The following is a 13738-nucleotide window of genomic DNA, read 5'->3' as shown; positions in this document are numbered from 1 at the left end:
ACAAGTTGAAAAGTACAGGTCCCAATACCGATCCTTGAGAGACTCCACTTTCTACAGCCCTCCATTGGGAGAACTGTCCGTTTATTCCTACTCTCTGCTTTCTGCTTCTTAACCAATTCCTTATCCACAAGAGGACCTCTCCTCTTATTCCATGACTGCTAAGCTTCCTCAGAAGTCTTTGGTGAGGTACCTTGTCAAACGCTTTTTGAAAGTCTAAGTACACTATGTCCACTGGATCACCTCTATCTATATGCTTGTTGACACTCTCAAAGAATTCTAATAGGTTACTGAGACAGGACTTTCCCCTGCAGAAGCCATGCTGGCTCTGCCTCAGCAAGGCTTGTTCTTCTATGTGCTTAGTTAATCTAGCTTTAATAATACTTTCTACCAGTTTTCCAGGGACAGAAGTTAAGCTAACTGGCCTGACCCTCCATGGCGCAGAGTGGTAAGCGGCGGTAACGCAGCCGAAGCTCTGCTCACGGCCGGAGTTCGATTCCAACAAAGGGAGGAAGTCGAATCTCTGGTAAAAGGGGTCGAGGTCCACTCAGCCTTCCATCCATCCGTGGTCGGTAAAAGGAGTACCCGGCATATGCTGGGGGATAAAGAAAGGCCGGGGAAGGAACTGGCAATCCTACACCATATATACGGTCTGCCTAGTAAAACGTCACAAGACGTCACCTTAAGAGTCGGAAACGACTCGCACTACAAGTGTGGGGACACCTTTACCTTTTTAATGATAGAGTACTCTGAATGACTTTCAAGATCACCTCTGTATTCTTGTTGTGCAAACTGTATACTGAATTGTATGCTCTTCCATATGAACAGGAACCCTAACCAATTGTATGGAGAAGCCCTATGTGTGTGTACATCTGTATGTGCATTTGCTCCCTTCACACTAATGCTAAATGCATGGTTGCCAGGTGCATGATCAGCAGCATCAGAGAGCAGAGCTATCAAGTTTGATTCTGTTCCCTCCTTCAAGCTTTTGCTGCACTATGCATGACAAAGGACTGAATAGCCTTGTCTTGAGAGCCATGACAAGGCTTTAGTGATGACAGCATGTCCTTCCAGGCAATTTTTTTGCCAGTTTGGCCTATATGTGAAGCTCATGAGGACAGCAGACTGGTGATAATCCTATATCTAATCCTATATATTATTAATATTATATATTAATAAATTGGGCTTGCATTATTCAAGCACTGGTACTCTCTTTCAGGGTGCTACTAGAAATCCCCCCCCCCAAAAAAACTCTTAGTGAAGACTCTTACGCAAGTTTGAGTGTGAGAAGGTGTAACACACCTGGCTTGTTATGCTGGCTTCTGTGACAAGGAAAATCCATTTATGAAATAAATTATTCTGACTTGCTACCATGAAGCTCACTGGGTGACCTTGGGCCAGTCACTGCCTCTCAGTCTCAGAGGAAGGCAATGGTAAACCCCTTCTGAATACCACTTACCATGAAAACCCTATTCATAGGGTAGCTGTAAGTCGGAATTGACTTGAAAGCAGTCCATTTCATTTTTTCAACTCATTAAATTATTATGGGGTGCATTTTTATGAGGTGTCAGCTGTTTAGGTTATTGAAAATGCCTTAATCATTTTGGGAGCATCAGCATACATTATATCCTTCAGGAACAAAAATCCCATTTTCAGATTTTTACTTGTAATTGGGGTATGTTGGGTTATCTGTATGTCAAATGTCAGGGTTTAGGCTTGTGTGTAAGTATGCATATAATTACTGATGACTGGAATTCTGTTATTTTCTTTATATTTTCCAGTAACGCAGCCGAAACTCTGCTCACGGGCGGAGTTCGATTCCAACAGAAGGAGGAAGTCGAATCTCCGGTAAAAGGGATCGAGGTCCACTCAGCCTTCCATCCATCCATGGTCGGTAAAATGAGTACCCGGCATACGCTGGGGGGTAAAGAAAGGCCGGGGAAGGAACTGGCAATCCCACCCCATATATACGGTCTGCCTAGTAAACGTCGCAAGACATCACCCTAAGAGTCGGAAACGACTCGCACTACAAGTGCGGGGACACCTTTACCTTTTTATCAAAATATGAGAAAAAATAATCTAAAATCTGCAAAATAATTTCTATTATATCTATTTATGTATAGCTATATAATACAATTAATTAATAAAAGAAGTGGAAAATCCAAGGGATGCCTCATATCTTCATCGGAACTTGGTCTAATCATTTAACCAAGATAGTACAAAATATAAATGCATGTAATCAACTCCCCGCCCTAAGAAGTCTAACCCTCTCTTCACATATTGCATCACCCAGTTTCACTCATTTATGGCTTCTCTAAAATTAATATTTTTGCTTCTTTAAGCACAGCTGCTAATTTCAGTAGCCAGTAATATCAGTTTCTAGCATTTCCAGGTGCTTCAGTTCATGTGGATGTTTTTACTGATTTGGTTTAATTGTTATATGATTTTTGGTTTTTTGCCGAACACCACCTTGGTATTCCTTGGAATGAAAGGCAGCATAGAAATGATGTGATAAAGAAAGTAGGAATAAAATATGTGGGAATCAAGGAGGAAGGGTACTGTATGCTTGGTTTGAGTGATTTTCCTGTTCACTCCCCAGTTTCATCAGGCTCCATCCTGTGGCATCAGGCATTCCCAGGCTCTTCCTCTGACAGGCTAGTCTTCACCCCATCCCAGCAGGCTTCATCCCTGAACTGCCAGGCACCCTCCTCCCACCCGTTTGCTCAATAGGTAGGCCTGACCTTTCCCAATGCTATGAGTTAAGCGGTTGATACAGTGCATGTAAATTCAGTAATTTGTTTACAGTCACCGCAGAGCATACCAGGTATCCAGAATCAAATATGCAAACAAAAAATGGAAATGCTGTAAAAGAATCTCTCCAGACTTTGCATTTCCATTAGTTTAAACTCACAGGAAAGCATTCCCCAATGTAGGTCTCCCATCCCTACACCTGTGAAATCAGCAATCTTTTTCTGGGTATGTACAACAATATTATTATATAATCACTAGGTAGTGTTGGAAGGTTCTATCTGGGTGCATTCAGGAGCTTCCTGGGTCTGTTCCAGTCCCATTGCCAGCCTAAAAGTTGGGGGGGGACCAAAAAAGGTATGGGGGCATTTTTTTGGTAATAGATTTAATTAATTTTTGTCAAAAAAATGTAGGAGGCCAGAAAAAATGGGGGGCAGACCCCCTAGCCCCCTCCCCAGCTATAGGTCTGTTCTATCCTTATTAAGAGAAATAATAAGAGTTCTTGCCTAGCTGCCTAGCTGTGGTGTGTCCTCTAAGCCTTTCATGTCATGGTGTTTAAAACACAGATCTCCAGGGAGGGATCCCAGGTTGGGCAAGTAAAACAGAGCCCTCACAAGAATGCCATAACCTTATAATGCCCAAAGCCAGAAGAACCCAATCTATTGCTGTACAGGGTTGGCCTGTAGTGAGTTTTTCCACTTTGGTGCCAAAGGTCTCAAGCTGCAGCTCCGAAACATAGTGACTGATGCTGACTCTTATGCAAATCATTTGCCCCCATGGCACACAAGAATGTCATAAAAAGTATGCTGTTTTTAATATTCTCTCTGTATTGTATGTTATATAATATGATATATAGTTGCTTTAAGGATGTTTATGTCCCCTAAACAAAATAAATAGCATTGCTTTGCCAGCCCTCCCCTGCCCAAATTGATATTTATTTAGATTCCTCACCCACTCCAGTCCCCTTCGCCTCAAACCTTTCTTTGCCTGCAGGTCACAGACATTGGAACAAATAACCGTATTTGTTCTTCCTCAACTTAGCCTTTTCTTCTTCGATAGGACTACCAACACCAGCCACTGCCCCTACCCCATCCCTGTGCGCAGAGACAGACCCTTAAATCTTTTTAACTGGCCAGAGTTCGGATCAGTTCATTAAAAATTATGTTATTGTCCGAAGCTGTACCTGTAGCTGGTGACTGGCTGCCTTTCACTGCACAAAGGTCTCTCAGATGTCTTCCTGTGCAACACAGATAATCCAGAGGCGGTGTTTTTTACTCAACTGGACATCTTGGAACTTCCATGGGTATCCACACATTTCTCGCAAGCTCTCTGAAAGAAGTGCTCCTCAAATCTTGCTTTCCTTGATCCCTTTGCTAAAGCCATTGCACTTTCAGCCTAGCTGGGGTGGGTGAGAGGGAAATAGTCCCCCCCTTTTTTTTAATCAGATCCCTGCCAAGGGATTCACCTTCTACTGGTTCAAATATAGTTAGAAAAAAATGCAAACATATAGTTTCCTCGCCAGACAGAGAGTTAATCCCTTTTTGTTTCTGCTGGGGAACATGTCAAAACTGCCCCCAGAAGAAAATTCTGAACCCCCTAATTTTCTCACCGGATACCTCAGCTCCCCCTTCTATTTCCATGTGGGGAGAGGTCTGACACAATTAACTTTCATCCCTGGCCACTGGCTGTGCTGACTGGGGCTGATGAAACTTGGAGCCCATCAACATCTGGAGGATCACATGTTCCTCATCCCTGGTTTATTGATTTAGTGGTGTAGTGGTGTAGTTAGAGTGTCAGACTACGACCTGGGAGACCAGGGTTCGAATCCCCACACAGCCATGAAGCTCACTGGGTGACCTTGGGCCAGTCACTGCCTCTCAGCCTCAGGGGAAGGCAATGGTAAAACCACCTCTGAATACCACTTCCCATGAAAACCCTATTGATAGGGTTGCAGTAAGTTTCCATTTTTCCATGTTACCTTCTTAATGTTTTACACCATTAATTTTGAATGAATGAAGTCTTTATTGTTCAGAGCCATAGGCTACCACAATTAAACAGATATAAAAGGAAGATGCAAAATACATATTAAAAACAGATCATATTACAATAAAGCACAGTTCGACAACACAGAGTGGAAGAGCATTAATTTTATGTATTTATTGAATTGAAAAGCATGTACACACCACTTAATATTTCAAAAAATCTAAGCAGTGTGTGTAGCTAATATATATAGTCTTGGGATTTAACAATACATTATACTTTTGAGGTATACAAATCATGCAGTAAAACCACCTCGTTCACTCATTATCTCAGATACTCCAAGAATCTAGTCCAAGGCTGAGCTTTTTCTGTGCTATTTTGCACGTAATTGCCTTTGTATCAAACTGTTTAAGAAGATCTTGAAGATAAATTATATTTGAGAGCTTGATATGGTTCTGGCCTCTCCAGCAAAGAAACTCCTCTGCCTCCAGGAGATTGGAGAAAGCCACCAAAGACCTGAAATGATGGATAAAGCTTATAAATGACAGCACCATAGGCATGCATGATACATACACCCACTGAGTGGCGTACCTAGCATATTTGACACCCAGAGTGGATCATTTTTTAACACCCCCCTCCTCTATACTGTGGCTGGGTGGGTGGGCAACCTCCCAAATTCACCGCTATCCAGTTGGGGAAACTGAAGCGCAATGTTTATTCATTTCTTTTGCTCAGACTTTTGTAAGAGGCGCACTCTGGGGGATTTCCATGTCATTTTTCGCCCAAGCTGGATTTGTTTTCCTTCTCCCACGAAAGGCGAAAAAAGAAGTCACGTGAGCATCTGCCCAAACTTCAGCTTCTCTCTCAAACCAAAACACACTTCAGGCCATTTCCTCGCATTTCTTCAGGCAGGCGAAGGGGGGGTCACCCTGTTTTCTGGGAAGTGGACCCCTCAGTTAAGAGGGAGCAAGGGCTGTGGGCTGTTCCCCCTAGAGATGTGCCACGCCGCAGATCCCCGCCAGGGGCTGTTGGGATGGAGGGCAGGAAGGGGTAGCCAGCACAAGTCAGGAAACACCACCATGGATCAGATTGCGGTTGCTACTGCTGCTGCTGCCCTGGACGGCCATGTCTTGTGTGAATGCGCCTAGCTGAACATGTGGGAGGGCCTCAGGCATGGACGGATGGAAGTCCAGGGGGAGGAGGAGGGGGCTCCTGGTCAGCCTTGGAAGGACAGGACTGACTGTCAGCCCATGTGAGCAGGAGACACGGGAGGCGAGGTGGAGGGGCTCTTGTGCACCCGAGGGCGTGAGGCGGCAGCAGATGGCCTGCCAAGGCCAGGAAGGGGAATCAGCTGCCGGGATCTCTGCAGAAGCCCTGCAAGTGGCAGAGAAGGGGTGGGCTGGCCCCTGCCCCGAGAAGCTGTCAATCCTTACAGCCCAGCCTGGAGGGCTTCCCCTCGCTCCGGTTGAGCAACAAAATGTCACACCAAAAGCACAGGAACTTGGAAGGGCAGTTGGAAAACTGGCCTGGTGAAAAGCTGCAGGGGCGCGATCAATGTCCAGCAGTTCCGGGCCACTGATAAAGTAAACAAGACAATGCACCCCCTTAATGCCTGCACCCGGGGCAGACCGCACCCACCTTGGTACGCCACTGCACCCACCCACTGTCTACAGAAAGGTGGGCCTGTAAAAGAGTCCAAAGAGCACCACTCAGGGACAAGGGGAGAGGCACTCATTTGGATAAGCTGAGCCAATTGTTTTATGTCAAGGAAGCCCACAAGCAGGGTATGTCAGCAACCAATAGTCTTCCTCTATTATATTGCCTCTGAGGTGGGATTTTATCTTTTTCTAATGTATTTATTTCCCAGTACTTTTACACTGTTTTTCCATTTAAGAGAAAATGCCCAAAGCAAATGTGTAATTTTGAAAAGCCTGCCCCCATGCTATAAAGCACTGTCACAGCAGCAACATCAAGATTTTCAAGAATTAGAAATCAACTCACAGCAGGAAAATTATCAGATGCCAACCAGTCACTAAAAGACATTCTAAAAGATTCCAAGTAGCTCTCATGTCTGGTATCTTTCAATTGGCCTAATCCCTGACCAATCTCACTAACTTTCTTCTCCCACATTCTGCTTAGCGTGGAGCCCCTCTTGAAGCACTGTGAGGTCTTTCCAGAGCCTCTCTTAGCCCTTCTTGCCTCAGTTTCCCATCACACTTTCCCATCTGGTTGCCAATCAAGTCCAAGTAAGCCGGATTTTCCGGGCCCATTTCAACTGGGAATCAGGACTGGTTTGGCACTGAAAGATCAATTGTTACCCTATGGGCAACCTCTATCAGGAGGAGGAGAGGGAAAGTGTGTCCCTGTTGGTTCTCCTTGATCTCTCAGCGGCTTTCAGTACTGCTGATCATGTTATTGTACTGGAATGGCTGTCTGAGCTGGTGATAGATGGGATTGTGTTTGTGGAGAAATGCCATAGATGTGTTTGAAGAAAAAAAAATTTTCCGTGATCTCTGTGACGGTCATGAGGCCTTGTGTTGTTACATCGTTACAAGCTGGCTTAGCAGTGCTAGCTTGGTAACAGGTTCTGAGAGGAGAGAGACAAGATCCCTTTAAGATTTTATTAGATGGGGCCTGGATCAAGTAAATTCATTCTGACTGGGCTGGGTGATGGCAGATTCGAATTGGCTGGATGTTCCAGTCAATTGGGACTTAACTGTCAGTTGGAGAGTCAACTGTCAGGCAGAGAGTTGGTGAGAGGAGCTGAGGAGAGAGGGAGTTTGGTTGCCCTGTGAAAAGGTCTTACCAGAGGGAAGTGGCACAACTGAGTTTTTAAAGTTGCCTAAACAGTCCAAACAGCCAGAAGGACAACCAGAGGAGCTTTAGGGTACAGAGGCAGATTGTCCCCAGTAGTTGTAATAGGAGCATTTGGCGGGGGTGGAGGTTTAGGGAAATTAGCCTGAGACAACTGCCTGACCTACACGGTGGTTTACTACATTTGCTGCTACTTGCATCTCCTCTTAATTTGCATCATTCACATGATGTTACTGGCAAACAAAAGCTTTCCCCCTGTAAATATATACTAATCCAATCCACTGATAATACAAAAAGTGAAGAACAATATAATAATAATAATAATAATAATAAATTTTATTTCTAGGCCGCCTATCTGGCCGCACAAGCGGCCACTCTAGGCGGCGTACAAGATAAAGTAAAATACAACATACAAACTACATAAAAACCCAAGAACTACAATATAAAACGAAACCGAACCTACCCATAGCTAAAACCAATGGCACCCAAAAGAAAACAAAAACAAAACAAAAGACAAAAACCCAGGCCACCTCAGCCAGCCGGCTTATGTATCCCTCCCAAGAGGGACAGGTGATGGAAATTAGTCACAGCTGGCTGGGTACCTGGGACCTGGTCCTGCAGGAGGCACGTCTGCCAGGCAGCAGTCCCACTGGGAAGGGTGGTGGAGGTGGTGTTCCAACAGCAGCAGCAACAGCAGGCTCTCCTTCCCTGGGTGGCGATGTTCTCCTTCTTCCTGCAGGCACTGGGTCTCCCAGGCCACCTCAGCCAGCCGGCTTACGTATCCCTCCCAAGAGGGACAGGTGATGGAAATTAGTCACAGCTGGCTGGGTACCTGGGACCTGGTCCTGCAGGAGGCACGTCTGCCAGGCAGCAGTCCCACTGGGAAGGGTGGTGGAAATGGTGTTCCAACAGCAGCAGCAACAGCAGGCTCTCCTTCCCTGGGTGGCGATGTTCTCCTTCTTCCTGCAGGCACTGGGTATTCCACTCCACTAGTGATTACAGACACTTTGCTTTGATGTTTTTAGGTGGGTGTGTCAATCGTTACTTTTTCATACACCCTTTTCTCCACCCATTATATCCTCCCTTCTTTCATTTTGTTTCCTGCAGGTTGACAAGCAACTTCTGGCTGCTCTCCTCAGTTCTGCTGGCCTTTCTTATGTTGTTGCAAACAGCCACAGGGGGCAGACTACTGACAGTGTTCTACAGCTATTTACTGCAACAAGCAGCCCCACTTTTTGACAGATGAACAGTGCCTTTATTTTAATTCTTCCCCCTAACTTGTGTGCAAAACTGTAATACTGCTCAAACAAAGGTTTGTACTTTCAGCTGTATCCTAGCAACCATAGGCAGTGAAAATACATACAATAGCACTTCCATGATTTTTTTAATGGAACCTACTGCAGCTGGTAGAATAACTAAACATGCTTGGATTCCTAGCAACAACAGGGAGTGGAAATGTAAAATTAGAGGGCATGGTCATTAGGAAAATGTGTGATTGATCCTACATAGAGGTAGAACTGCTGGTGTGAATTGAAAAGACCGTGTTTGCAGCTAGCATTGAGCACTCACTGCAGACAGTGCAAATAGAAAATGGAGGTAAAAACAGTGTCTTTAGTACAAAGTAATGCTCCCATGTGGATAAGCCCTTAGAGGCTGGTATCACCTCTTGAGTGTCTCTTGAGCCTTTAGAAACTGTCAGCAAGTACCATTAAAGTTCCAATACAAGCAGCCCTATTTCGGGGGGGGGATGGGACCACCCCCTCAGATTTTGGGGGGAAATTGTCTTTTTAATTTGTGACATGACAGACAATTACAACCTCCATTTAAATAATGATAGCTTGTTTTAAGAACAGGAGCAATGTAAGAATAGGACCCTTTGAAAAGTTCAGTGAATAAGGCAGGGCGAGTGCACAACAAAAGCCTCATCTGGAAGAGCCCCCCAAAATCTGCTCACTTAAGACTTTCCCTGAGGGTGAATTTTTCATGATTATAATCACCCTATAATTTCTTAAGTGATCCTGAAAAAAACCAGCCTGTATAGTAACATTACCCTTGGAGAGTTAAAAATTAGAACTTTGTATTATGGGCTAGAGTTAGACTCCACCCCTTGGACTTCCCTTTTCTCTGATTGTCAGTTTCAGTTGTGTTTTCTACCCACACAGCAATAAAGAAGCAAGTTTGTTTGTCTGCAGTAGAAGTAAGAGTTTGTTTATTCTGCAGTCATTATGATGAGTAGAGCAGGATTGGGTGCTTATTGCTAAAGTGTGAAATAAAGAGATAAATTAATGTGATCTGAAAAAATTGTTACCCTAAGTTAACTCTTTACTGTTTTAAAGCACTCACAATACTCATAACCATAGTGGCTATTTTATCTCCTCAAGGAATAGAAACACTGCTATGCAGGCTACAGTTAGATGGCTGGCTGGCTGGCTGGCCGGCTGGCCACCTAGGCTGTAACTCAATATTTCCCTAATATGTTCAACTTAGTATGAAAGAAAACTTTATTGCAAACTTAGCCATAGGCCATGTGCAAAATATATATACATACATACATTTAAAACAACATATCATATGCCGACACATCTTGTGTAGAGTCTGTCATAGTGTCCTTCTCTATAACAAGGGATTCTCTCAATTTTTGTGCTGCCATTGCAAAATTGGCCGTTGCGATGGTCACTGAAATAAAATCATCTGATAAAAGCATGTTTATCATTTCTTTGTCAGAAGAAGGTCTTAGGAAGTTTAAAAAAGGGGATAATTTTTTTTTCCTAGGGTCATTATAAAGAGGGCAATGAAGTAAATAATGGGCAATGTCCTCAATGGCTTTGCAGCCATAGATACATTGTCGATCGGCCACTGGAATGCCACGAAACCGTCCTTCAAGGTAGGCTGTGGGCATTACTTGGAAGCGAAGAGCTACAAAAGCTCTTCTAATGGGGGCTCTATCTAAAACTTCTAAGTAATTTGACATATAATGATTACGTTTAAAAGAGGGATACCATCTTGAGAAGGGGGCCGACTCTATGGATGCACGGTCCTGAGCTGCGTCATGGTCAAAAATCCATTCGCGAAGAGCAGTATTATTTAGCTCCAACAATTTAGATGGAGAAAGGTCATATTTTGAAAGTAGGGTTTGCCATTCTGTGACCCCTTCGACAGACTGCATTTGGTCTTGCCAACATTGCTTAGCCAGGGTTACATCTTCCATATTGATAAGGCGAAGCCAATATCTTAAAAGTGCTAAGTCTATACGGGCTGTGACTGAAGGCAGCCCCAATTCGGCTCTGAGATGGGCAGCCGGTGTTCCCTGTGGAAGGCCCAGCACTTGCCTCATGAAATCATTCTGGAAAGACTCCAGTTTAGATCTAGCTGCCGTTCCCCATAGTTCAACACCGTATAAGATTTTAGGGAGTATTTTTGCTTTTAATATTTTTATCATCGGGGGAATAAGTTGGCCTCCTTGAGCAAAAAAAAACTTTTTGGCTGAGCCCAGAGCACAGGATCTGGCTAAGGCTGCTGCCTTGATTTGCAGGGTCCAGGAAAGTCTATTGGACAGAAAAATTCCCAGGTATTTAAAGGTCGAGACCTGTTCTAATGGGGCACCGTTTAGAAGCCAGCTATTTTTAGCTTTCATAAATTTTCCGCAAATCATAACTTTGGATTTAGACTGGTTAATTGTCAGCTTCTGAGACTCACAATACTCTACCAATTTACGGATCATACGTCTGAGCCCAATTTTTGTTATGGAACATAAAACCACGTCATCGGCATAAAGGAGGGTAGCTATCTTTTTATCTCCGATTGAGGGGGGGAAGAAGGAAGGAGATGTTAATGCTTCCACAATATCGTTTATAAAGAAATTAAATAAGAAGGGAGCCAATAGGCAACCCTGCTTGACCCCCCCCACAAACTGGTATTTTAGATGACAAGGAACCCTTGTTCCCTAGATGCACCTGGGCTACGTTAGATTGGTAGAGAGCTCTAATCAGCCAGTACAGCCTTTTATCTATATTTGTTTGGGCCAATTTTTGCGATAGGAGTCCTCTGTCCACCGAATCAAAAGCCGCCCTGAAATCTACAAAGGCTAAATATATGGATGGATATGCTTTGGATCTTGTTTTCTTCATAAGGTGGTGCAATATGAAAATCTGGTCTATTGTACTTTTTTTTGGTCTAAAGCCGGCCTGTTCTTCGCATATTATCAGATTTAGCTGTTCCCAATCTTTTAACTTATTTAGGAGCAGTCGGCTATATAATTTTGATGATGTATTAAGGAGACTTATAGGGCGATAGTTTGCTGGATTAACAGGGTCTCCCTTTTTAAAAATAGGGACTATAATGCTAGTTAGCCAGCCAAGCGGAATCCTACCTGTGCTGTTTATATGAGTAAAAAGGGCAGCTAATAAAGGCGCCCACCATGATGAATCTTGTACTAGGAAATCCGGGGGTAGCATGTCCTCTCCTGGGGCTTTCCCTACCCTCAGGGCAGATATAAGTTCCCCAACTTCCTCAGGAGTTATTGGTGGCCAAGGCGGAAGGTCAGCCAGTTCTTTTGCTATCATTACAGAGCTTGGCGGGAGTAGGCTACCAAACATCGTACTGAAATGGGCCACCCACTCCTCTTGAATGATATGAGGGATAGATGTATGAGGCACTGAGTCTAAATTCCCCTGTAAGAGTCTCCAAAATTCTGACTCATTCCCCGGTCAGGCCGCTTTTGCTAGCGCCCTCCAGTTTGCCTGGTAAAAGGAATGTTTTTTCATTTTGAGTAGTGTTTTGTAGGCCTTTCTTTGCGTTATTAGTTGGTGAAAAGTAGCAGGATTGTTATTAACTCAAAATAGTTTAATTAATTTAATAAGGTGTTTTTTTGAAATCCTACATTCTTTGTCAAACCATGTTCTAGAGTAGGAGGAGGCTGGTACTATCGTCAAAGCTGTTATCCAAGAACTAAGCTCGGCTATTATAGATTCATATGCTCCAATACAATTTTGAGAATTTGTTATTGCCGTGTGATGTAGCAAGGGGCACGGACTTATTAGTAGCATATTGTGGGCACTTATCCCTATCTCTTGTGTCCATTTGAGACGTTTGCAACTGGCCGAGGGGTTAGAGCTGGAAATCTTTATAAGGTCAGAATTACTGTTACAGGGAAACATGAGAGATAGCTTTAGGGGAAGATTATCACTTTCTGGTCTCGGTAGAACTTCCAATTTCTTGATCCTATTTATCAGCTGATGAGAGCCTATGAAATAATCAACTAGGCTGGCCCCCGCTCTTGCTAGATATGTGAATGTGCCTTTTGAAAGATCTAGTGGGGAACCATTTAGGCATACCAGATGGTATTTTTGTATTAATTGACATAGGGCTAGACCATATTTGTTAATTGTAGGATCCTTCGCAGATCTATGCGAAAGAGGGAACCCTTCCCATAATTCACTGAAATTGTCAACATCCGTTGGAAAATTTGGTCCCATCCTGGCATTAAAATCTCCACCAAGGAGGATCTCATAGGAAGGATATCTAACTTGTAATGTTTCCAAAAAGAAATCCAATACACTCCAGGGGGAATCTATCTGGGAAGAATTAAAAGGAGGAATATAGATGTTTACGCAGATGAACGGCGGAAGGCCAGGAATCCTCAGGCCCAAGGATAGAGAGCAAAAAGGGGCCTCTAGGTTAAGCTCTATCACTTGACCAATAAGATGGGTAGCGACCAATATTGCCAATCCACCTCTCCCTCGGCCTTTGGATGCAGATTTGGTAGCAAGTTTCCACCAAGATTTATAACCCCTAAGCCCAATTGACTCTTCAGAAGTGAGCCATGTTTCCTGTATAAGAATAATATCAAAGGTTTGTAAAAATTTTATGAGAGCCGGGTCCATCATCTTGCTCTTCCAGCCTGCTATGTTCCAAGATAATATAGACAGTGGAGGTCTCAAGGCCGAGATGCTCAGTGAATTAGTATGAGAACTTTTCACTTTTGCTGCAGTACATCTATATGTAAGTCAATATTTTTGGTTCTAACTTGGATCAATCATCCACAGAGACTTTTAATGACTCACAAGCATTTTGCATTTTTTAATTTTTATTTTGCATTTGTAAATGAAAGCATGGCTAACCTTAATTTTGATAAACGTTTACATTACTTTAATTCTAGGAAAAATCAAGCTACAACTAAAGTATGATTTTTAGGTGCTAT

At 43.6% G+C, this 13738-nt stretch overlaps 1 long non-coding RNA gene across 1 annotated transcript; it reads left to right on the top strand.

Moving 5' to 3' along the window:
* The first annotated feature begins 2596 nt into the window (after positions 1 to 2596).
* On the top strand, positions 2597 to 11909 carry LOC133389960 (uncharacterized). The gene is made up of 3 exons (XR_009764239.1): positions 2597 to 2727; positions 5461 to 5558; positions 8647 to 11909. It is a non-coding gene; the product is annotated as an uncharacterized LOC133389960 (long non-coding RNA).
* Positions 11910 to 13738: the final 1829 nt, after the last annotated feature.

Source organism: Rhineura floridana, chromosome 1, assembly GCF_030035675.1.
Source record: "Rhineura floridana isolate rRhiFlo1 chromosome 1, rRhiFlo1.hap2, whole genome shotgun sequence".
Classification (NCBI taxonomy): Eukaryota; Metazoa; Chordata; class Lepidosauria; order Squamata; family Rhineuridae; genus Rhineura; species Rhineura floridana.
This window is presented reverse-complemented; position numbering and strand designations above follow the sequence as displayed.